We start from the raw sequence: 14,616 nt of genomic DNA, 5'->3' as shown, positions 1-14,616 counted from the left end.
GGATAACGCAAGGCTGTTGAAACGCATTCCATTTTTAAATTGAGTTACATTTGTTTTGCACTAAGCCCATGACATGCAAAAAATGATGCAAAAGGGTGACATAAGCATGAGGTGTTAGATTTTGAAGCTAAAGCATCTGCTAATACAAATCAATTTATCACACAAAAGTGTTCCTATGGAATTATTCAGGCAGAAATGTCAATTAAAGCCTTTTCAACTATCTTACTTTCCGTGATTTACACTGTATTGGCTCTTTCTAGGAAAAGCATAAGTATTAATAAATAAACAACATTGACATTTGAATATTATTTTAAAAATAAATCATAAAGTGAGGTTTGGTGTCTCATGTTTTCGCCTTAGCTTTAAACAAGATCACGACTAATTCATTACTATTATTAGACTGCTGGTTTACATATATGACGTTTCCATTCGCTGTATTATGTAGCCTCCTATGTGTTAAAACATCAAACCATATCCGGCGTACGTCATCTTAGCGAGACCCTTATAAAGTATTCAGGATTGTTTTTTTCATTATATACGATCAGTTTCTGTGTCATCCAGACAGGTTAATGAATTTGATGTTGCGATAACGACAAATGCTTTTATTTAGAGTGAGTTTAGTATGGCAGGCATTAGACTTGTTTTATTTTAATTTGCGCTTAAAATAAGTAGACGAGGGAGTACATCTATTCAATGAGAAATCAAATGAATACAGCACGGAATATATTCTATTTGAACCTGGTGTGATACTAGAACAGATCTATCAGCTAATAACGATAAACAGTCCTTTAGATGTTCAACAAATGGTGGCATTAAACATTATTCTTTTGTAGCATACCTTATGTGATTTGCATTCTCCAAATATTAAAATAGGTTGCATGTAGTCGCAATATTATGTTTCTTTTTTGCTCATCATTTGGTACCCAACAATTATTGGTAAACTACCCTAGGTTATATATCATATACGTAGTGTGTTGTTTGTGAAGATTCGTGTGTTCTTCCGTGTTCCTGGTTTGCGGATGTTTGTTTTGTTTTTCAATGTTATTGGCGTTGTCCATGTGTCATGGAAAGGGATCAATTCTCAACCTTCGACTTCTGGGCTTGTTTCTGTAGTTGTTCATATAAGTATTCTCATTGATGGACCGCAAAAATAGTCTTCTTCACTATTCACTGACATTGTTGATTTTTCCATTTTTACATTATACATATCATATCTTCGACTGCGGATTCAGTTACGTCGCGGTATTAATGTTGAAGGACTTGTCGGTGTTTGTTATGTTATGGCGTTTTCACACAGCGCCATTTTTGGTTTGTGATCAAACCTGTCTCAAACTATGAATTCTGTTTTAGTTCTTTCAAAATTGTGAATCCTTGCATTCTCGCTTTGACAGCTATATCGTGTGTTGTATTGCAGTATTATATCTGTAAATGTATTCCAACATGTATACTGTATATGTTCTTTGTCGATAAGAAGCTCTGTAGCAGTTGTGGCTTAGTAATAATAGAGCCATGTTTAATTTTATGTTATATTGTTTAACATAAGCAGGTGGTTGTAAAGTGAAAGAAAAATAAAACATCATTAACCTATTCCTGAGCACAAAACACAAAGTAGTTTATGACTTACCAGTCAAGGACCGTATAACAATATATATATTTTAACTTTGTGTAAAGTTGTTAACTTTTTATTTTTCTTGAAAAAACAACACCTAATGCTTTCAAATAAAATGATGTTTTCATTTTTGAAAATTTAAGTTTCTATAGTTTAGTTGCAGATGTTAAGCATATCACTCTATTACTAGTGGAATAAAACAGTTTAGGAAAGTGTTTAGTTTAAGGAAAATGTAAACATTGAAGTCACGACTAGTCCACACGTTTCTTTTTCTCCCAAATTCATGTACAACAGAACAATATTGAGGTAAATAAGAATATCACAAATGGCCCAGGACAATAATTATTCGTAAGTGTGTCTTCCTGATGCTAATTTAATGGATTATTAGTTTTCATAGAGAATATTTAAAGAAATGTTGTCACTTTTTCCTGTCGCTCTTTGAACTAAGTGGTAAGTTGAAACCTCTTTATGCAGACTTGCACTCAATATGATACTTTTAAAGCAAAATCACTTTAAGATACTGTAGAACGCTTTTAGTTTGCGTGATTAAATATTTGCGATAATTCGCTAATCGATTGCTTAACGAACTAAAAACCTAGCTAAATATATAAATACTTGTCAAGAATTAAAGAATGGCGGCGCAAATATCAAATCTAGCTTGCTATTAAATTGACTATGTTTGTCAATGGTTTAGAAATGGCGGCGCAAATTTAAAACTAAGACTAATATTTAAATACCGATGTTTGCAAATGTCTGATAAACGGCATAAAGTAAACAATCGCGAAAAAACCGTTCCTTTCGAAAGTAAGCAATTAACAATCTATACCAATAAAGTTAAATTGCTAAATCTATTTTGGGTGCCATGGTTACAGTTTTAAAAAAGACCACTTTGCTACTTTGCAGCTGACACTTTTAAATGCTTACTTAAAGATATTATTATGGAACTAGTAAACAGGTTCAAAGACGGCACGTTTAATACCATGCCATCGCACATATGACACCTTTAAAGACTAATGTCTTTATATGGCAGAATGTCACAGCAGATATGTTAAGGGCATCTTTTTTATCCGGTAAACAGATTCCAGCATTGCACTTTTAAATAGATGCCGCATTATTGCACAATTTAAACATAGCTACTCGAAGTTTCTCTTCAAAATCATAGCTTCGATGGCTTGACTAGTTAATTTACATACTTATGTATTCAATACTGTTAATATGCAAATCCTGTTACCTTAAATGTTCTGAGGCATTTCTAATATCGAAACCCATTTATAATTCATGATTCATTTTTTGTAAGACCAAAAGTGAACTCCTATTTTGAAGTACGTATAACTCGTGCTAGTCAGTGTAGTTCATTAAACAAATTCCGCAAAACGTGACTTTTCTCTGGAATATATGATACTTATCGATAGACTTTATGAATTACTAAAAGTGATTGATTCATATGAATGTATTTAGTCTCCGGCCTGCATTTTCTCTACTGTGCAATTATGCGAAATATTACACTACTTCAAAATGCAAACACTCTGTTTTGACATTAACCGATTGAAAACATCGGTCATTTTACGTCCGAGTTAAGCTTTAATAAAGAACAAAAAGTACAAACTGTTTTAACTTTTTTGTAATGAACGTTCGTTCTCTTAGTTAACATATTAGTAATAAATCAGCAATACTCTTTCAAGTGATACCAATATTATATGGGGTCACCAAGCATCACCATTTAAATTACAACTAATAAAATAAGATAAAAATGTCAATTGTAAATCGGATACCAAATTTAGTTTAAAAAAAACATGCAACATCCACGTTTCATTGAACACTTTTTTTCATTTCTTTCTACACTCACTTAATGCAAGAATGTTTTATTGTGTTTCTTTCTTCTTTTTTTTGCAAATCATGTTAAATCATCTGACACATGAACATACTTACTTATTAATTGTACATATTAAATTAAATGTTGACGATGTACTATGTACAAGTCTGAAACCTATTCAGCCTATTCTTCTCTTCGACATTTATTAAATGTTTTAAGATAATTTTTATAAAAAATATTTGACCATACATTCAAATCTGATTATACCTATATCTGAGTATATGTCATTATTTCAAACGTTGTTCATAGTTATACATGCTAGGGGCATACTGCATTACCCCCTGACGAGAAAAAAAATATTTTACGCAAAGTAATTTTGATTTCCATCACAATGGCAACTGCTTAAATTTCGAAATCAAAAGAAAAAATAAAGCTAAGAAATGTATGTGCATGTAACTTTTTTCTTGTAAAATTTCACCGTACTTAGACTGATTGTTGGCGATTGAATTTTTATTTTATTTTATCATGTCTTTAACTATCAAATAAATCCTGAGAGACAGACACGCCTCCGTATAGCAAATTGAGACCACATCCAATAAAAGTCCTTAACATATTGATATATTGCTAATGTGTACGTGCGTGCAATACAAAGTGACACATGTGTTTCCCTTTAGACTGATTGTCGTTTTAAGAGTGTATTTATATTACACAGCCGTACACATTTGGCTGCATCCTGACCTTACCATCAATGTATCCGAAAACAACTTTCAATATCACACATGAAAAACAAATTGACTACAATTCCACGTGGCATTCAGACTATAATTGATACAGTTCTACTTAATAAGCTATACAGCAAGTACAAGTAAGACATAGTTCAGTTTTACCTGTACTCGTATCAAATCCACCCAAATATTCCGAAGTTTGAAACTGCTGAAGTAAAGCGGTCTTCCCAGCAGTTGATGTACCAAGCACCATTATCCTTGCTACTTCCGCCCTGTTCTGGTCCGCAACAATGCTCCCTTGGGAGAAACTCGAGGCACGAGAGGACTGGGACAGTTGAACGGCCTCCCCTTCTGACGATATCACACTGTTTGTACTCCTTGAACGCAGGGAGTCACTTTTCTTTAGTATAACACCTTTTGGGGTTATTTCAAAGTGCCGAACGGTGTACAACTCCCCTGGGTCGAAGGCCTCATGATGCCGATGGGTGTGGTGAAGATGAGGCTTTCTCAGGTTGTTCCGAGTTGGAGCAGTCGCTGCCCTCGGCCGGAAGTCATGGAAATCATCAAAAAACATATCAATGTTTTTTTTAAACGATGAAGCTCGTTCTCGTTGTTCTGGACATATTTCCAAATTGTGAGTAGCGTCAATCATTTCATTTATAAGTTTTTGCTGTGAACAGCATCTACCATTATGTAGATATTCCAAGCGAGTGTTGTTCTGATGGTGGTTGCAAAGATGGAGGTGATTGTTATTCATTGTATCAACGTCAGGAAAGTTCTGAAATTACAATCGCCTTCAGACTTCTTATCACAGTGATTATACGACCATCCGCTCTGTCGCTTACTTTGACAATAATCTTTGAAGACAGAGAGAGAGAATATTTGAAAAGCTGGCTATCGACATTCTATCCTTTTATAAGCTACCATTGGAAAAATGGAGGTTATTTTTGTTCGCTGGATACACCAGAAAAAAAAACTATGATATTTTATTTTCAATATTTGACATACACTTGGTTGGAACTTAGATTGCATTTTGAGTAAAAAAAGACTCTTTTCTCAAGCGTTCTGATTTTAAATTAATTGTCCCAAAATGCAATATAACGTATCGAGTTTTGGTTGCTTTAGAATTATGTATTACATTCGTTGTCCTGAACTCTATATAACATATCGATGTGTGAGCTTCCTTCTCTATGAATAATAATTTCGCTTTATTTAACATGTGCAATGGGTTCCCACTTCGATCGCTAACATTCAGTATCTTGGTAAGAACGTTTTTTTTTGTAAAACTACCGCTCGTATTTAACATCTAGAAGTTCTAATTCCTTATAATTAAATTAAATAGTCTAAATGGTTGTTTAAACACATAAAAAGCCGACACCAAAGCGATGTCATGGTCAGCGCTTGCCCTTTTTGAAATATAATAGCAAGAGAACGTTTGATGGAGGGTTGAAAGTAAAAACAAATTGCTTATATATCATTGCATTGAAATGACTATTTGTAAAAACAATTGCTATTAAAATGATTGGAAATCGACCAGAATATAATTTAAAATGTTGATTAATGAATAATCCAGATGTTAATTATGATGCAATTGATGATCCTGAGGAACCCGAAGTCATCAAGTGGATTGATGTACTGAATGGTTTTTTATAGTCGCCACACACCGTGGATCTTTGGCTATAATTCTGATAGTATAGTGAAAATGGACAATATATACTACGGAAGCACCTACTGTGTCACAGTATAAATGTAGCAGCTTCAGTTTGGATATAACTATTCATTTACAGTTATGATAAATTCAACACAGACAATCACTGCTTTTGACGGCTTCGAGTGGTCTCTGTTTTCAAAACATGTTTAATACGTCTTATAATCCCGAAGGACCAGAAAATAGGAAACACATTTCTTCAATTTACGTGGTGATGTTTTTCCAAGCTTAAAAATATATATAAAGTACTTAAATAAGTGATGTGATTTGTAATGGCCTTTGTCCTTTTTTAATCTGTGTAGTATCGACTTTGCTATAACCAAATATATTTTATCAATATGCTTTTACTACCGGGTGATGTTATTCTAGACATAATTCATCCTTTTTTGACAAATTCAATCGTGGCTGTCAAGCAAAGTTCCGATGAAAATCCTTTTATTTCGAGGATAATCCAACGCTTAATACAACGGATTTCCAATGGATTGTTCGAAGTATTTTCGTAGCGCAGATTTGCATAGTGCATGATTTAACAGTTCAAATATGAATAAATTACGCAAGGAATAAGGCAAGATTAGAATTACAAATTGAACAGCAATCTTGTTTTTGTTGTCGCCAAAGATCTAGAGCTACCACTATTTGTTTAAATTTGGTAATGGGACACATATGAACTAGACAAGAGATGGTAATCTTAAATTCTCATATAGGTATAATATGTACATGATTTTCATTGCAAGCTTCAGTAAAAATAACATAACCAACAAAGTAAATGCATAATGTTACTATGGCCTAATATGTTAAAACATTCCCCAGCTTATATCCAAGCAATCAACTATGATGTAAACCAATACCAATAGTAAAATGCGGTAACATTAACAACAACCCAGTAACAAAATTAATATATTTAGCATGATATTAATTAGTGGCAAGAGGATTAGCTTCTGAAAAGTGCAGACTCATACATACATAAATGCATGTAGATATATTATTGTAACTTTGTCGTCATCTTGGACGAAGACGTCATATATTCCTGCTTCTAAGGTAAAAATATACATAAATTGCATTTTACGTTTCTTAATGCATTACTTAGATGTACTGTTATGCCAAATATCTAAAATTCAAAGTTTACAATAAAGCGCATGTCTACATAAAAATAAACGAGAGTCAATTAAAAATATACACAAATAACACGCATTAAAACATACCTTGTTTTTAATTTATATTTTTAATGTTAGTAAATACAATATGAAAATCAATGAATATTGAGATCAACGCTTTTAAACAGTCATCAACAGCACAGTAATATTTTATTACACTATGTTATATTTTTAAGGTTAGCACTAGTATTATAGATTCATTTACGACAATAATAGGTCATATGTCCATATAAAGAGTAAATTTATTGTCAAAAATCATAAATTACTAATGTTTCCTTTCTTAATGGAACATTGAAAACATGTTTCAATTATAAGCCTGTAATAGATTAGGGTGTTTCAAAAACTGCAGAATTCCAGGAAAATAACTGATTCGCTGTCCTTATTGCGACGACCAACGTCACTTCGAACTGACGTATGATAGTATTATAGAGTTTGTTTATGGTTACTTTGGAAACAGTCAAAACTATTTACCCACGTTGGAGGGGAATTTCTCTGAACTGCTGTCCTAGACCGATCACAGTTCAGAATGTCATCCCCGACACCAAGGTCTAACGGTTTTGAATGTTACCCAAAGACTATGAAATAACTGTGTGATTACCTGCTCAAAATTCATTTGTAAAAGGTGTTGAAAACATCGCAAATGATTAATGATATGACACCTAAACATAAAATAGGAAACTCCAGTGACGTCATAGCGCGAGAGGGACACAGTTCATACTGTTGACCGGAGAATAGTCAAATCCGAGACAATTTGGTAGTTTTTAAGTTAAACAGCCAAAATAACACATTTGTATTTATGTAACGAACAGGTATTAAACCATATCTTCATGACTCGTCATGTTTCTCTGAGATTTTTTGCGAAAGGTTATTCAAGTGTGTCTTAAAGCAGTAAAGAAGTTGTTATACTATCGGAGTGAACTAATCGCTTTTATACATTATTTGCATTTAAAATATTTTGAAACTCTAAATAGTGCATGCACTTTCAAGAGTCCGATATTCCATTATAACGTAGATAAACATTGCTGTTTACTTGTTTGAATTTTTGTTTAGGCGTAATCATTTATAATGATGTTATAAAATTACTTCTTTCTTTTTCTCTTTGAAATTGCAACATTAATTGTAATTGCAACGCGTCGGTCTTCAATTATTTCACATTTGTACAGCGTCGGTTCATTGCATCCTGTTAAGCGTAAAGGCTACACGAGTGTTGTCAAGACGGCGTTGAACTCTTTCTGAACTTCCAAGAATACCATTTAAATACCATGATTCCGCTTCAGATTATAGAACAACCTCCATTACGGAGGTATTAATGAATAAAGTGATAAAACGCCTGTAATGCGACACCGTAATTTGTTTTGACAATGCCGCTAGGGCAAGAAAGCCGGCTATGCCCTGCGCGCATCACCGTGTTCCTTTTACAGTTGCATCAATATGTCTCTATGAAAAAGCTGAGAGCGCTGATGCCGATTGCATTGCGAAAGACGCATGTTTTATTTGCTTGAAATGTTTTATATTAACAATTTACTTGATGAAGGAAGCAATTTAACCATTCGTTTGACAAAACATTGGATTAAATTTCGTCAATAAATAATACAAAATGGTTGTATTCTCCAAAAGATTACTTGTACCACCTCTGACAAACAACCTCCGAAAGGTTACCAAACGGATAATGTCTCCAATTTCCGTCATTTTGTTTTCCTTAAAGGAAAATCTCAAAAATAATGGCACTTTGTTTGAGCGATTCATGCCTGTCTTATGACACGGTTAATGGCGAAACTTTAATATCAAATACTCAGATATATCAACCAGTGGTGAAAGTGGTGTAGTTGTTAATGTGTTCACGCCTCACTTTCCATCCAAACCAGCGGTACTTGCTCATGTTTTTGTAATGGACACAATAACTGGTTTCTACCCAGACAAAAAATTCGAGATTAATGCTTAAACCCTTGCCACATACATAAGAACCATACAGGCAATATTTTCAACTAATTGCTTAAAATTTATCTGTTCGACACACTGTTTGCATGGTTCTAATGTCTTACACGATTAAGCTTAATAAAAAAACACGAGCCAGAGCAAACAGTTCACGTCATCAGATTCTGAAAAAGAGGTATTTGCAACAGCATTATTGACTTATAAAAATTGGTGTTTGTTCTACTGATATACTGCACTTTCTTCTCGGGACTTTTCGACAGGCGTGTTGATTAAGCTCTCAGGCCGATATTGTTTTTTCGTGCCGATATAACATCCCGGTCCAGCAACAACGATTAATAATTACCGCGTATCTGACATTGAACGTTTGCCTATTTCTTTCAACTGTAATCCGTGACATGACATACTCGTTCCTACTAAAACCTTTTTGATTGAGCAAACCTTTTTAATAACGATTCTATACGAATATATTGTATGCGAATTTGAAGGTTATCCAAAGTTGGCTTCCATAAAGAAAAGCCATAGTCTTTACTCATCGCTTATCACAAAGCAAACTAAAGTAATTGAATTAAATTGTTATGAATGTATTATTATTATTCATAATTATTAATTGTTCTTCATGTTACCTAAGTTTGTCTAAATATTATTTCATTCAATTTGAAATTAATATGATTTGTTCAAATTTATTTTGCGCTGTTCGCTAGTCGTCGTTTCTTTTTTAAAACCTATGACAAGGCGCTGATTTTCCTTTATCATAGAATAAGCCACAGCATAACAATAAAATATATGCACCTAACTTCGTGCTACTTTCTTATATTTCGCACAATGATTCTATAAATATGAAACTTTAATGGCCAATACATTTTTTGACATATCTGTAATTACATCGTACTTCGACGGATTCTTAATATACGGTTCAAGCTGGTGTTTTTGATATCTTGTCATTGAATCTAGAAAGTGTTGATACGACTACTCTTCATGTGTTTGTCTTCAATTAAATTGATATTGACTCCGACGAGGCATCTGCGTTTATATTTGGCTGTAATTCTACTATTTGGGATAAGTGTGTGCTTTGTAAGCTCGTATCAGTTTGGTATCTGGTCCGTACCATGAAGCATCCCCCAATTGTTATTGATCATCGATTTACTGATAATGTTGGGTAAGTGTTTTATTACGAGAACATATGTACTTAAGCCTGAGAGTGTCCTATAATCAAGTAAAAGTATGACCCATGGTGACTCCATAATATAATGACATCATTTCAAAGGGTTTTTTTTGTATATTGGTATATTATGTTAACAAAACAAGTTTTTTGTTCCTTGATAGATTGTACAATTGGTAATTTCATGTCCGATTGTCAATTGGAAATAAAGAGAAAAAAACTGTAATAACCTTTATTATAATATATTTACATTAACACTTCATTCCTTAACGATGGTTGTTGTTTATCAATTCACATTATTTCTGTATAAAGTGCAATGGCATTTCCCATCGATATCGCGTGCGTTTGTTCGATACTTCTGTCCTGTCATTGGGTGCAATAATACTAATGGGCGGGGCATATTTACTACGGAACTATTTTTTTCAATGAAATCGTAGTAAAATTATTGGCAACATGCAAAAACGTAATCTGCAGTAAAGCAGTTAAAACAAAATAAGCAACGATAATTTGATTGATTTTAATGTAGATGATTTAATGATGGATGGAACAGTTGAAGAAATATTAAATTACAATGATAACGATTTATTTCGGAATTTGGAATTGACATTTCGTAAAAATAAAGCATCTGACAAAACGTGAAATCGAGGAAATGAAACAATAACATAATCTAGTGCACCCAGCAACGTCCATAAAAAAGAGCTCAGTTCTACACTAATTAAGTCTTTTTTGGCTTTCCTTCCGCGAACGTTCACGTTACCCCACCCACCGCCATTGTCGTTTCCACAGAGACGTTTCATCCTCATTGAATGTTTACTTCCAAAGAAATGACAACGTACTTGCTGATTTGTCCAACACCGTATTCCAACATGATTCATACACCAACTGATTCTTCAAATTAAGACTCAACAAGTAAATTGACTGGAATTTCTCTCCAATTTGAAAACTCGATCGTAACTTAACAAACGCTAGTATCGGGAATTATCGCGAGATATAATAAGAACTTTGTAGGTGGCGATATTTTTGTGTTCATAACTCAAGTTGTATTATTCTAGTTGTAATGCAGTTATAATACGTATAAATAATATACTTGACCTTGAAAATATAGAAAATAAACATATAAATAAGGAACTATTTTATCTGCGCATTCATTGTTGTATAAAATTAGTTTACGATAGCTGTTCTAATTTACCCACCGTTGAGCACAACGAGAGAAAGAAAAAAGAGAAAATGCTCTTGAATAAAAAAAATATTTTAGCAGAAATGTAGATTTAAATAAATGTAAATATAAGTATTAAAATTCGACATGTTGCATTTTATGTCGAATTTTAATCCTTAGGTAAAGTTGGTCATTTATGTTGCATAGTAGTGTTCAGAAAAGAAACAACGTAATATGTGATCGCCAGCTATCAACACTTAACTTAATCGCCAATAACATGATTAGAATATTTGTGAAACGGTAACCTTAAATGTTGTCACAAATCACAAGATTTGGTTATGAGAATTTCACTGTTTAGTTTCTACTATATTTTTTTCACAGTTATAAGTATGTTCCATAACATCAGATGGCTGCATGCTGCCAAACATGTTTATCGATCAGATGTTCACATTATAGAGGCACTTGATTGGCGCTCATACTAGTATTCTTTTTTAACACATTTATTTAGCCACGAACTCATTTTTTTTACTAATCATTAAAGTATCTATATTATTATTTTATGACTGGCAATAAAATTTCGAAAATAATATCTTTAATGATACCAATATTCCGCTCATGGCATGACTCAAGAAAAAAGGAGAGGCAATTGGCATTTTTATTTTTTTCATGAGTATGTTTTCATGCAACAAAGGACTTATATAGGATCAATGTAAACATTCTTAAGGCCAGACAGTTTAAGTAACAATAATTTAAGAAAGACAAAAAATAACTTCGAAAGAACCGCTCATTGAAACTGTATTTATTTGATCGTTAAGCCAGACAAAGACGTGGTTTCCAACAGCTGAATCATTCGCTTGATTTACTGCACCAAATTTCAGGAAAAATCAAAAGAAAAAACAAACTGAAAAGTAAAACGAGAAGAATGTTTACATGTTTTTTTTAACATTTTGTTTTCTTTTTCATTTTATACACTCGCTCAAATCAGTTCAGCCAGAACGGAATACATTGGAGTGGCCAATATATAATCAACTAAGTTTTTGGCGTCTAGATATATACAATTACTTTGGCATAAATGTAAAATTGGGTGCTTTTATTTGTCTGTAAAACTAATCGTGAGGCAAACTAAGCCCAAGGTTATTGAAAGATGGTGTTTCCCTTCTAATCCCTATTAATGCTCTAGGGGATGTATCGTTTTCTACAATTACACAAACTTCGCCACCTTTGTACATTTAGCAATGTTTTCAATATATATGCAAAAAGCTACAGAAACATGCTCAGTAGCAAAAAGTTTAAACATAAACCCGGTTTAGTGGCAATGGGCAAACCCCAACGTCAATTTCAGAGTTACTTTGTTTTGAACACTATAATTCAAAATCAATAAAGATTTTGGCTTAATATTCAAAATTATACTTTACAAATCGATCGTTTCGCGAATATAAAACCTAGTGTCATTCACCGATGGTTTTCAATGTTTAATTATTGGCTTCGATAATTTAAACCAAGGTAAATACTAAATCAACGATGTTTGCCAATGCTAAAACAAGTCACGAATTTCAAACCTAGCAAATTTTTGAACCTTCGACGATTGTCAATGTTTGGGGAATGGCATCGAGAATTTCAGCACAAACCAAATAATCTCGAAACAATTACCAATCTATACCAGTTAAAAAGTCATTATTACGCCTTTAAAAGGGATGTCATGGTTGTATTTTAGACAGAAAGGCAAATTTGTAACTGTTTTGGCAGCTGTCAACTTACCAGCAGATGGCATTGTGGTGCTAATAAACATACATAACGACACGATGGTACTTTCTAATAAACAGGTTTAAAACAAAATGCACGTTTAACAACATGCCACTGGATATATGGCGTTATTCAATCCGTATGCCTATGTGCGGCTGTTAGGCAAAATGTCACTACGGACATATTTAAGCTTCAAGATATCCGTTGTACTTTTAATAATATGGATCTTTACCATTTGTTAACATAGGCCAATATTGAATTATAAAAGATGCCGCTGTATTGTACATGTAAGACAGATGACACTTTGGCATATTGTAAGCCTTTAAGTAACCTGGCTTATGGCTTTGTCACAAAAACTGTTGTTGTCTTTTAACGTAGCGTCTTTTTTATGGACAAGCATATGAATAATAATGAATAGGTTTAATGGGTTCATGTTTTGATAGTATTCATGTCATTTTGTCTGATTTAATTGCGGGATTCATTTGTTTTATATGGCGATACATATGTGCTAATGCTGTACAGTAAATACTGTGCTTTTTGCATAACGCGGTGGCTTCGATGGCTAAGACTAGTTCATTTACATACTTATGTATTCGGTACAGTTCATATGCATTTCCTGTAACCTTAAATGCTCTGAGGCATTTCTAAAATCGATTTCCATTTTGTTGTCATTGATTTCTAGAAAAAACGTTCTTCTCTGGAAAATATGATGCACATCTACAGACATTATGAAATATTAAAGGGTTAATTTAGATAAATGTCTTTAGTTTTCAAATTGCTCAACATTTAAAATTACATCAAACGGTCCGATTAAACGGGAATACTACTTGTAAATAGGAAACTTAATTTAAGAAAGTATTTCAGTACTTTTATTATAAATATTATATGGTTAAAATTACAACTTTGTAACAATTGACAAACATGGTAGACTGTACACTTTCCTGATTGTTATGTTAATGCAAAATGTTGTTTATGTTTTTTTCTTTCTTTCTTTCCGTTTCCTGTCATATTAAATCACCTGACACGTGAATATTTTTATATAATGAGATGTCATATTGTATACTTCTCTTTTATGTATGTTAAATACTTCAAAAGAAGTTTGATCAAAAGAATGTGAATATAAAGTCTTCTTGGTATGGAGTTGCTTTGAAAGTATCCTCTTACACACACACACATACAGAACGTGTGTTTCTCACTGCAGATTTAAGAAATATCCAATTATCCAATTATAATGTCCAATTTAACGTATGGTGCGCCTGTTTATACACAAGATCGAGTAGACAACAAATATAAAAAGTAAAATTGTAGTTGCAAGTTTATTGTTCCCCGCAAACTCCTTCGTCGACTATTGTCTCGATGTGGAGATTGATGTCGCTATTGGTGATTTTTAATTAGCCACTTCAATAATACTAGTATTCTATACCTAGAAACAATATCTTCCTGTATAAAGGTTTAAATTGAACATGCTTGTTTTAAACCATTATTCTGACTTTAAACATATTGCTATTACATGAGAAGCGTTAATGATGTTTTCCGATGAATTGTATCGGCCTATTGTCATTTGGGAATAAGCTATGCATGAAATACCCATTATAGATGAGTTTTATTAGTGCA

This window comes from Mya arenaria, chromosome 8 (genome assembly GCF_026914265.1).
Source record: "Mya arenaria isolate MELC-2E11 chromosome 8, ASM2691426v1".
Lineage (NCBI taxonomy): Eukaryota > Metazoa > Mollusca > Bivalvia > Myida > Myidae > Mya > Mya arenaria.
This window is presented reverse-complemented; position numbering follows the sequence as displayed.